This window comes from Bubalus kerabau, chromosome 8, assembly GCF_029407905.1.
Source record: "Bubalus kerabau isolate K-KA32 ecotype Philippines breed swamp buffalo chromosome 8, PCC_UOA_SB_1v2, whole genome shotgun sequence".
Taxonomy (NCBI): Eukaryota; Metazoa; Chordata; class Mammalia; order Artiodactyla; family Bovidae; genus Bubalus; species Bubalus kerabau.
Genome location: NC_073631.1, coordinates 64,011,894 through 64,024,419, shown reverse-complemented (window position 1 = coordinate 64,024,419; position 12,526 = coordinate 64,011,894). Strand labels below are relative to the sequence as shown.

At 40.7% G+C, this 12,526-nt stretch overlaps 1 long non-coding RNA gene across 1 annotated transcript; it reads right to left on the bottom strand.

Moving 5' to 3' along the window:
- Positions 1-11,590: 11,590 nt before the first annotated feature.
- On the bottom strand, positions 11,591-12,522 carry LOC129659214 (uncharacterized). The gene is made up of 2 exons (XR_008717894.1): positions 12,385-12,522; positions 11,591-11,679 (listed from the first exon to the last, which is right to left on the bottom strand). It is a non-coding gene; the product is annotated as an uncharacterized LOC129659214 (long non-coding RNA).
- Positions 12,523-12,526: the final 4 nt, after the last annotated feature.

The window sequence follows — 12,526 nt, the reverse complement described above, 5'->3', positions numbered from 1 at the left end:
CCTTTGAATATTTTTCACGGCATTAGAATAGAACATATATACTTTATTTAGCAGCTTGTGAGCTTAATTTATAAGTTTTACATATATACTTTTCTATAAATGGTATGTAAATCTTCACTGTACTTTGTCCCAGACTCTGTGTGTAGTTGCATTGCTGGTAAAAATACAAATTAGTGCAACCCCTATAGGGCAAGCTGGCAATATCTGTTGAAATGAGGAGACACAGCTTTGGGAAATGTTCCTGGTGTTCTCCTTACTTCCTGTAAGTAATAAATCCTTCCTTCTCCCCTCTCCAAAAAATCTTTCAAAATTATGTGTGTATTCTATGGCTTGGAGCTTGTCAGGTGGCTCAGCAGTAAAGAATCCACCTGCCAATTCAGGAGATGCAGGAGATGGGGTGTTCCATCTCTGTTTGAGAAGATCCCCTGCAGGAGGAAATGGTCACCCACTCCAGTATTTGTGGCTGGAAAATCCCATGGACACAGGAGACTGTGTCCCCCATAGTGTTGCAAACAGTCAGATGCTACCGAGCATGTGTGCACCCTATGGCCCAGAAATTCCATTCCTGGGAATTGCACAGATGAATTTGTACAACTGCAAAATAAAATATACACAATGCAATTTTGAAATAACAATTGAAAACAACACATGTTCATCAATGAGTGGTAGTTAAATAAGGTAGGGTACATCTATACAACGGCACAATGGAATATCACCATCCTGCGTGCATGCTCAGTCATGTCCAACTCTTTGTGACCCATGAACTAAAACCTGCCAAGCTCCTCTGTCCATGGAATTTTCCAGGCCGGAATACTGGAGTGGGTAACTGTTCCCTTCTCCAGGGGATCTTCTCAACCTATGTCTCCTGCTGTGGCAGGCAAATGCTTTACCACTGAGCCACCTGGGAAGCCCTACAATGGAATATCATGCAGCAGTAAAAGAAGATGTTCAAGTTTTCCATGAACTGATGTGGAAAGTTTTTCAACATTTATCATTAAATATAAGAGCAAGCTGCATAGAGGAGAGGGTGTGGATTCATATTTGCTTATATTTGCAAAAAGAAAGATTGGAAAAAATGAGTAAAAATTATTATTTTTGTATATTTGGGGATTAAAACAAGATTCTTTACCTTTGTATATTATTTTTATTTTTCATCTCCATGAATGTATTACCTATTAAAAATATAGGTAGATGTTTCCCACCCTGGCGAAGGAAATGGCAACCCACTCCAGTATTCTTGCCTGGAGAATCCCGTGGACAAAGGAGCCTTGCAGGCTACAGCCCATGGGGTCCACAAGAGTCAGGCATGACTTAGTGACTAAACAATATGTTTTTCATTTTTATTTTAAAAATAAAATATTATTTATATTTATTTTTATAAAAGTTAATGAATAAAATATTTCCCATTTTTATTTCTCAAAGGAAGAAATATATAATAAAAGAAAATTGAGGTCCAAAATGTGGTTTGAGCTCTGGAACTCTCAGTGAAATGGGCATCTGTATAAGTTGAGGCAGGCGACTGTGCCTCTTGGGAGCGATATCTGTCCTCACTTGGGTCCCAGGCAGGTGGGGCCTCCTGGCTGCACCATGACTGCGCTGTACCCTCACTGTTCACCTCAGTCCGGGGACCCTCCTCCCTGGCATCCTGCTTCTGGCTTCTCCCTACCCAGGGGCTCAAGCACAGTTTCCTCAAGAGACCAGAAGAGGAGCCTCTGAGCAGCTTCTCAACCTGGGGCCTGGTTATGCTCTCGAATGGGGTGTGGTTGTGTGTGTGTGTGCTCAGTCGTGTCTGACTTTTGGTGACCCCATGGGCTATAGCCCTCCAGGCTCTCTGTCCTTGGGATTCTCCAGGCAAGAATACTGGAGTGGGTTGCCATTTCCCCCTCCAGGGGATCTTCCTGACCCAGGGATCGACCCCCATCTCCTGTGACTCCTGCATTGGCAGGCAGATTATTTACCGCTTGAATGAGGTTGGGTGCCAAGAAAAAGCTCTGAGGACACAAGTAGCCTCCTTCATTCAGATTCTTCTGTGGCACCAAACATTGAGCTTTTAAAAGCCTCTTCACAGCCTTTTTCTCTGTGAACATGGACTTAAAACCCTGTTTCCAAGAAAACCATTGTTGAGGGAAGTCAGCTACTTCTGTTTGGCACCCATGGGCCCAGAAAGGGCCTCTGAAGTTCTGAGGGAAGTGGGAGGAGCCTGTGTCCAGGAGGCCTGGGTCTCCAGCCACTGCCCTGGTGGCAGCTCCCAGCCCAGGCCTCTGGGGAGTTTTGCCTCCCTAACCTAGACAGAGACCGCTGGGACCAGCACATGGGGAGACGTTGAGGCCCAGAAACTCAACACAGGACAATGACCAGATTCTCTAAGAGATGCTGACTCCCTTTTCCCTAGGACTCAAAGCCACATGGGGTGGAGGTGGGGGGGTTGGTCAATAGGAGCATGCTTGGTCTGATGAACTCCTTTCTACCCAGGGTCCTGTGAGTTTCCCTGCTACGAGGGGAGAAGGCAACCTGAGCCTCTCTGGTTAAGTGCCTCAGAGGAGAAGTTAGAGGTTTTATTATTATTTTTTAAAATAAATGTATTTATTTTAATTGGAGGATAATTACAAAGTTAGAGTTTTAACAGGGATGCTGGTGTGGAGGGTTGTTACTATTGCTCTAAGCGAGAGTAACACTGGCCGGCGGCAGGAGCTTTTTAATGCTGTTTTGCATATTTAAATATTGCGTGTTTTATTCTACATGCTATTTGTTGTTTTCTCCTTAGTTCCTCCCATCCTTTATTGTCTCAAAAGAGTACCAAGAGCAGGGCTTTAACAGACTGCAGCCTCTTGTCTGCTCAAGGGGAACTGAGTGCAGTGATGTGGACCCAGGACTTGGCTTTGATGCACTCATGACACGGCTCCTGCTTCTCAGGGTCCAGCTTCTCAGCTGTTGCGTTTGGCATGAGAAACCGAATACACAAAACAGACAATGAGCAGACTACACATAAGAATAGAACTCTGCCCCATGGTCTGCAGCAACCAGTCAAGAAAACCCGCTCATTATCTATAATAAGCAGCCTAGGAAGCAAGTTTGCTATCTAGATTTGTAGAAAGTGGAGCCATATCTCTAGTCACTGTTCCAGGAAGCCAAACAGTAACCTCTGTAACAATCAACCCCAGATGGTCAAGACTTGATTAACAACTGACAGCTTCCCTAACGTCTATCTCCAATTCCGATTTAGGACCAACCTGAGAAAGCTAAACGTGTACTCCTAACCAGTTGTATGTAGGATGCTGTGCTTCTAGGTAGCCTGCCAAAGCTTCCCCGTGCCAGCCACCTCGAATTAGGGCACTGCTGAAGCCTTCCCCTCTTCCCACCATAAAACTTTCCCACTCCTCCGTCTGCCTTTGAGTCTCAGCCAACACAAGTGAAAAATGGTGGCTGACTCCCTTGCTATAGCAATTCTTGAGTAAATTGTCTTTGCCTGTTTCTCATTTGGGTAGCCTTTGTTTATTTCCATGACCACCACAATTTTCCAAATCTCTCTAATTCTCACATCTAACCCAAAGGCAACATTTGAATGCTAAGAAAGATGACTCAAAATATTTATGTCTTTATTATTTACTTGATACATGCAAATACTTTTTGAAGTTTTCTGAGGTGGAGTGAAAGGATTAAACGTATTTGGATGTTAGGAACCTGCAAGTATATACACGTGAGCATGTATTTTGATTCTTTTAAAATAGTTCCTTATAAAGCTTTTTTATGTATGTTTTCTTGTAATGTATATATGACAATAGGGCTTTCCTGGTGGCTCGGATAGTAAAGAATCTGCCTGCAATGCAGGAGACCTGGGTTTGATCCCTGGGTGGGGAAGATCCCCTGGAGAAGGGAATGGAAAGCCATGCCAGTATTCTTGCCTGGGAAATCCCATGGGCAGAGGAGCCTGGTGGGCTACAGTCCATGGGGTTGCAAAGAGTCGATATGACTGAGTGACTAACACTTTCACTTTCAAGCATGGCAATATCTCAGTTTATTAGAGTGAATTTACAGAGCTGATTATAGAAATTTTGGAAGGAGTTCAGCACTGGAGGAAGTAACGCTGACTTAATCAAATAACCTCTTTCAGTCTAAGGATTGAATTTGTAGCAGCTGAAAGTGGTACACGAGTACATTTGTAGCTTTAAGTTTCACCAGATGATGGCGCCCATACTTCTCTGATAGGTTTTGCCAAGTTGGTTTGGCATCCTTTCAAGCTGTATCCGAGAGACGTTTTAGAGACTGGTTACCTAAACTGTTAATCAAATTAAGGCCTTTATTATTAATTCAGTTAAAATGAGTGTAAGTGTATAACATCTTCAGAACAATTTATGCCAAAGAATTAAGCAGGCTGAAATGAATGGAAAGCTACTTATTTCCTGTAACTGTACTCACACTTTATATTTAATTTATACAACTTTTAAAAACCAATTTCTACAAGTCAGATCTTTCAACATTTTCATTTTCTTGCCATCTGCTGCTTTGTAAACCAGCCATTTAATATGAAAACTTGCTCAGAAGCTGTACTTTTAATGCACTTGCTAGCTCATCAGGTGATATCTCTAATTGAGCTGTTTGCTCCTCAATTGGGAGGCAGAGTGCAAGTTGCTGGTCTGTTTTCTCGGCTTTCCTGGTGGACTTGAGCCAAAGGTATGGTCATCTTGTTGTTTCCTCTTCCTTGATCCCCTCATTTGTTCAGTGGTGTCTTCTGATCAGGAGTGACCATAATTTTTCCTCCTTAAACTCTGTACCCTGGATACTCATGGGCTGTCTGGAGGTAACAGAAGCCTGTGCTCAGAAACTGTGCTTCTCTCTTGAATATGACCCCAACCTCACTTATATCATACATAGATGTGCTTAGTTCTCAGTTGTGTCTGACTCTTTGCAACTCCATGGACTGTAACCCACCAGGCTCCTCTGTCCATGGGGATTCTCCAGGCAAGAATACTGGAGTGGATTGCTATGCTCCTCCAGGGGATCTTCCCAACCTAGGGATCAAACCTGGGTCTCCCGCATTTCAGGCAGATTCTTTACCACCTGAGTGCATCAGGGAAGCACTTATGTAATAGAATCCTCTCACATAAAGCAACCACAATCAGCTCACATAAAGTCTTTCAACATAAGTTAAATCCATACATGGAAGGTCTTGCTGTGCCATGAAGTAGGAATAGGGACTCTATAAAGTACTAATAAAATGAAGATGTCAGATAGGTTCACAAACCCATTTCTGAAATTCTTAGGGCCAGATGTGCTTTGGGATTCAGAATATTTTGAATTTAAAAAGTTAATCTGGTGTGTAAACCACATATTATATAGTACTCCAGAAGGGTCTAGGGCAACTCCCCCTAATCAGAACAATAATACTTCTGCAGAGAAACATGAATGTTCTCATTAAGTGGGATGAAGACTAAATGGCCTCAGGTCAGGTCAGCTTTCACTCCCAAATAAGTTAGGAAAAACTTTTGGTTATTTGTGGATTTGAGGAATGTAGATATAAGTGTTGTGGAGTTATATTAGGTGATTTCCATGTGCTATTTCATTTAAATCTCACAGATGTTCTATGTTAACTGCAGGAATCTGAGAATTTAATTTAATGCAATTTAATTTAAATATTAAATTACTGCTGCTACTGCTACTGCTAAGTCACCTCAGTTGTGTCCGACTCTGTGCGACCCCATAGACGGCAGCCCACCAAGCTCCCCTGTCCCTAGGATTCTCCAGGCAAGAACACTGGAGTGGGTTGCCATTTCCTTCTCTAATGCATGAAAGTGAAAAGTGAAAGTGAAGTCGCTCAGTCATGTCTGACTCTTAGCAACCCCATGGACTGGAGCCCACCAGGCTCCTCCGTCCATGGGATTTTCCAGGCAAGAGTACTGGAGTGGGGTGCCATTGGCTGAGAATGCAATTTAATTTAATGCAATATTAAATGCAAGAATCTGAGACCCAGGAATCAGGGGGATCAGAGTGGTTAAATAACTTTCCCCAGGTCACACAGCAGAGTCAATGTTCAAATTTTGGCTTTACTCCAAAAGGCAAAATGTTGCATTGTCTCCCAGTTACTAAAAATTTTGAATATTCTAAAATGCTTTAGCTTCCTTGCCAATTTTGAGTTTTCCACCCATATTTTGTGCTAATCTTTATTTTCTTTGGGGTCTGTGACAAAGAATATGATGGCCCAGTGAACTATTTCCACCATGATGGAGAGAGGTAAAGCCCCTCTCTGGCATCTTCAAGGAGCAGCCTTGTTTGGCTGGGAAGCAAACAGTCAACGTTGCAAATGTCAGATTTTCCAGTGATTAGACATTTCCCTTGTGGTCTTGGTCCACACAGCTACTCAGCTTTGACATCATCTGCAATATAACCCAGGATGTAATTAATGCCTTGCACTTTTCTCTGGCAAATGTTGCACCAGCCTGGCCTCCCATAAAGGGATTCTGCTTCTTTGAATGGGGACTGCTAGAAATCATTTGGCTTAATAAAGTTGTCAGCCGGCCAAGGAGGAAGTTTGGCTTTATTCTGTACCTTTTCTCAGGATGGAAATGAATTAAGATAATTGTGTTTTAAAATTATGCTTTCAAGGTAATTCATGAACCATGGTTTTGGTTTTTTTTTTGCATCCTAATTATCCTTTTTCTCTTTTCCCTTATGTCTTTCCTTCTTCCAAGTTATGATCCCATTTATACTCTAAAGTTTAGGAGCTTACAGTCTTTTTTTTTTTTTCCTCTAGTATTTCTTTCTTGTAATTAAACCAATAGCTTAGCAATTGCATAAATGTAAAACTCTTTATATACCTGTAAAAATATTACAATTCACAATAAACTGTGAAATATTTGAATGGATTCTTCCAGTGACCTTTTATAGACTCTCAAGATTTGTTAGAAAAATGATTCATCGATAGGTGTACATATAACTATATGTTATCCTTAAGGTATTAAAAAATCCTCCTTGACATTTTTATAAAGATTAACAGCAGTTACAGGTATCAGTGCATTCACTAGCTTCCCACCAGTCCATAAAATTTACATACAATGAAGCGCACAAATCACGTTGTACTTTATTGTTTTTTATGTTGTATTTAAAATATATTACAATTTTATTTGTCAATTATTTCTCGATAAAGCTGACCCACTACAATAGGACACAACTTCAAACATGTTTGGATGGTTGTTATTTAAAACAAATAAAAATGGAAATTAACAAGTGTTGGTTGAAGATGTGGAGAAATTGGAAGTTTTGTGCACTGCTGGAAGAAATGTAAAATATTGTAGTCACAGTGAAAAATAGTTCAGTGGCTCCTCAAAAAGTTAAATGTAGAATTATCATATGATCCAGAAATTCTCCACTCCAAAGAATATACTCAAAAGTATTGAAAGCAGAGACTCAGACAGATACTAGTAGGCAAATGTTCCTAGCAGTATTATTCCCAATAACCAAAAGGTGGGAGCAACCCACGTGTACATCAGCAGATGAACAGATTAGCAAAATGTGGTACATTCATACAAGCTGAATATTTTTAGCTCTAAAAAGGGGTAAAATTCTGATACGTGATATAACATGGATGAACCTTGAAAACATGATGCTAAGTGAAATAAGCCAGACACAGAAGGACAAATATTGCATGGTTATAATGAGGTACCTAGAATATGAGGTACATTATATGAGGCACCTAGAATAGGCAAATTCCGAGACAAAAAGTAGAATGGAGGTTACTGGGACTAGGGGGAGGAGGAAATGGGGACTTATTGTTCAATCAGTACAGAGTCTGAGTTTGGGATGATGAAAAATTTCCTAGAAATGGATAGTAGTGATGGTTGCAGACATCATGAATGAATGTACTTATTGCCACTGAATTATACACTTGCTGCTGCTGCTGCTGCTAAGTCGCTTCAGTCGTGTCCGACTCTGTGCGACCCCATAGACGGTAGCCCACCAGGCTCCCCCGTCCCTGGGATTCTCCAGGCAAGAACACTGGAGTGGGTTGCCATTTCCTTCTCCAATGCATGAAAGTGAGAAGCGAAAGTGAAGTCGCTCAGTTGTGTCTGACTCTTCGCGACCCCATGGACTGCAGCCCACCAGGCTCCTCCGTCCATGGGATTTTCCAGGCAAGAGTACTGGAGTGGGGTGCCATTGCCTTCTCTGCTTAAAAATGGTTAAAATGAACCAACACAATATTGTAAAGCAATTATCCTCTAATTAATAATAAATATTACAAAGTTGAAAATATATATCATTAAATAGAATAAAAATGAAAAGGGCAAAAAGAAGAACGTTTCTAATTATTTCAATTAAAAATATACTTAGGGCTTTATTACATGTATATTTTTATTGAGGTATAATTTACATATAAAATCATATTAGTTTCAGTTTACAACATGATTCAATATATGTATATATCGTAGGTGATTACCACAATAAGTCTAGTTAACATCTGTCACCATATCTAGTGGCAGTTTTTTCTTGTGATGGGGACTTTTAAGATCTACTCTTTTAACAACTTCAAGTATACAATGTAGTATTATTAACTATGGTCAGCATGCTGCACTTTCCAAAATGTGGTATAGCTGGTATCATATAATACATACCCTTTTTTTCTTCTTCTTTTTTTTTTTTTGGCTTGTGAGATCTTGGTTCCCCAACCAGGGATTGAACCTGGGCAGTTAAACCACAGAATCCTAAAGCCTCTGTGTAGCTTTTTTGGCAGGGCATTTACCCTATTTGGTGTACTCTGAGATTCTTAGATCTGAGCTTTGATGTCCAACCACTGGACTGCTAGGGAATTCCAATATGTATCCTTTTCAGATTAGCTTCTTTCACTTAGTAAAATACTTTTAAGTTTCTTCCATGTCTCTTCATGGCTCAGTAGCTCATTTTTTAAAGCACTGAATAATATTCCATTGTTTGGTTGTATCACACAGCTAATTTATCTATTCATCTACTGTAGGACATCTTGATTGCTTCCAAGTTCTGGAAATGATGAATAAAGTTGCTATAAACATCCATGTGCAAGTTCTTGTGTGGACCTAAGTTTTCAACTCTTTTGGGAAAATACCAAGAAGTGGGCTTGCTGGACTGTATCCTAGAGTATGTTTGGTTGTTTGGTTTTGTAAGAAACTGCCTGTCTTCTCATATAGCTGTATTATTTCATATTCCCAGCAGCAGGGATGAATGAGAGTTCCTGTTACTCCACGTCCTCACCAACATTGGGTGTTGTCAGTATTTTGGATTTTCGTCATTAGGTTTTTGGTGGTAACATGTTGTTTTAATTTGCTGTTCCCTAATGACATATGTTGTTGAGAGTCTTTTCATATGCTCACTTACCATTTGTGTATCTTCTTAATTGAAATGTTCAGATTTTGGGTTCATTTTTTTATTTTTATTTTTTTCTTATTGTCAGGTTTTAAGAATTATTTGTATATTTTGGTTCACAGTCCTGTATCAGATATATATTTAGTAAATAGGTTCCTCCAGTCTATAACATGTATTCTAATTCTCTTGACAGTGTCATTGAGCAAACATTTTAAATTTTAATGAAGTCCAGCTTATCAATGGTTTTTTTCATGGATTGTGTTGAATCTAAAAAGTCCTGTCAAATGCAAGGTCATCCAGGTTTTCTCCTATGTTATGCTTTATAGTTTTGTGTTTTATGTTTAGGTCTGTGACCCATTTTGAATTAATTTTTGTGACTGTGTAAGGTTTGTGTCTAGATTCATTTTTTTTGCATGTGGGTATCCAGTTATTCCAATACCATTTGCTGTCATTTTCCACTGGCTTCTTTCAGAATTTTTATCTCCTGTTTTCTGCAATTTGAAAATGATGTGACTCTGTGTAGCTTTTTCAGCAGGGCGTTTAGCCTATTTGGTGTACTCTGCGAGTCTTAGGGAGAAGGCAATGGCAACCCACTCCAGTACTCTTGCCTGGAAAATCCCATGGACGGAGGAGCCTGGTAGACTACAATCCATGGGGTCGCGAAGAGTCGGACACTACTGAGCGACTTCACCTTTACTTTTCACTTTCATGCATTAGAGAAGGAAATGGCAACCCACCCCAGTGTTCTTGCCTGGAGAATCCCAGGGATGGCAGAGCCTGGTGGGCTGCTGTCCATGGGTCGCACAGAGTCGGACATGACTGACGCGACTTAGCAGTAGCAGCAGAGTCTTAGATCTGAGCTTTGATGTCTGACATTAATTTGGGGTAAATTCTTAGTCACTGGGTTTCCCTGGTGGCTCAGACAGTAAAGCATCTGCTTGCAATGTGGGAGACCCAGGTTCAATCCCTGAGTCGGGAAGATCCTTTGGAGAAGGAAAGGGCAACGCACTCCAGTACTCTTGCCTGGAAAATTCTGTGGGCGGAAGAACCTGGTAGGCTACAGTCCATGGGGTCACAAAAGTCAGACACGACTGAGTGACTTCACTTTCTCTCTTTCTTTTCTTTCTTAGTCATTATTGTTTCAAATATTTCTTCTTTTTTTTTTCTCTTTCTTCCCCTGGTATTCCTATTATATATATATTATACCTTTTATAGTTGCCTTACAGTTCTTGTATATTCTGTTCTTTTTGTCCCCATCTTTTTTCTTTAGCCTTTATTTTAAAATTACAGCTATTTTAAATATCCAGTTTGGTAATTGCAACATCCTTGTCATATCTGAATTTTGCATGATGCTTGCTCTGTCTCTTTAAACTGTGGGTTTCTTTTTGTTTTTGCCTTAAGTATGTCTTCTAATTTTTTGTTGAAATCCAGACACGATGTACTCCGTACTAGTTTCCTTGTAGGTTGTAAGATTTCATTCTCTGTATCTGCCTGTCTCTCCAACTTTGGGTGCAGTGGTTTGCTCTGTGACCTCAATTTTCTGGTAGATCTAAGAGGTTTTTAGTTTGCTCAGCTTTTTACTTGTTATTAGGATGGAGTGACAACTTACAAACTCATTATACGCCAGACCAGAAACCAGGAGTCTCTCAGGGCAGTTTCATTTTGTATTTATCCAATTATGATCAAAGTTGAACATACTTTCCTATTTTCCTCTGCATAAGGGGCATTTGATCCTTCTTTAAACTTTTCCACTCATTCTCTGCCAAGTTCAAATTTGAATTATCATTTTCCTTCTTTATTTTTAGGAATTCTTCATATGTTGGGAAGATGATTAGCTCTTTGTGAAATGAATTGAATTCCCTCACCTACATTTTTCCATTTGTCTTTTGACTCTACTTGTGGTATGTGTGCATGCTAAGTTGCTTCAGTTGTGTTGGACTCTTTGCGACCCTATGGACAATAGCCTGCCAGGCTCCTCTGTCCATGGGATTCTCTAGGAAAGAATACTGGAGTGGGTTGCCATGCCCTCCTTCAGGGAATCTTCCCTACCCAGGGATTGAACCTGCGTCTCTTATGTCTCCTGCATTGGCAGGCAGGTTCTTTGCACTAGCACCACCTGGGAAGCCCACTTATGGTATATTTTTGCCTTATAAAATGTTTTAAAGAAGTAGATTTATAAATGTGTCAGTGTTTCTAGTATGGATTCGAAAAGATTTTGAAATGCATGAAAGTAAAGAAGAATTATTTACTATTATTATTCCAAACACCATCTTCTGCAGCCACTTCTGTCTCCCAAGGGAGTGGCATTCTTTCTCTTCAAAGTAGATTTTTTGGTAATCTCCCTAATGAATCCTGTAATGTGAAAAGATAGACCTCAGAGGAGTAAGGTGAGGAGAGGAGAAATAATTTGCTCTGCACAATGAAGTAAAAATTGATACATTTCCAGGGATACTTCAAACAGGGACTCAAGGGAGGAGCTGAGAACTGACCAATATGCTAGGTGGCCAGTGAGCCAGGAGCAGGAGACCAACGGAGGATTTCCAGGTGGGGAGGGCGTTGTTGCAAGGCGGGGTGGGGGATGTGCAGTTTTATGTCCCTGCTATGCTGTGCTACAGTGTAACCCCTGCATTACTTCCAACCACAAAGTGCCCACAGACAAGCCAAAATGAAGCGAGTGGGGTGAAGTGGGAGCAAGAGAGCAGAGGCCCCAAACAAATTTTCAGAGAGGCAGGTGAGAGGCTGCAGCCAGGGTGACTCAGAAGTTACTCAGGAGACAAATTCTTTCCCCCAAATAGCCTAGAGCCATCATTTGCCAAACTTGGTTATACATTAGAATCACTAGCAGGAGGTTTTCAGAACCACAAACGCCTGGATTTCACCCAGACCAATTAAATGAGAGGCTCTGTAGGTGGGACCCAAGCTTCAGGAGGCTTTAGAAAGTTTCCCAGGTGATTCTGACATACAACCAGGGTTGAAAACTGCTGTTCTAGGTCAGTGCTTCCCAAACTATTTCAAGTATGCAAATAAATCATCCAAGAATAGTTATAATTCAATTACAAATCATTAGCAGGTGGCCCAAGATCTTGCATTTTTAACAAGCTTCTGGTTGATGCTGATGATGCTGGTCTGAAAACCATGTTTCAAGTAGCAGGGGATGGAGGTAATTGACATGTGGGTTACTGGTAGTGCTCAGTTGCCT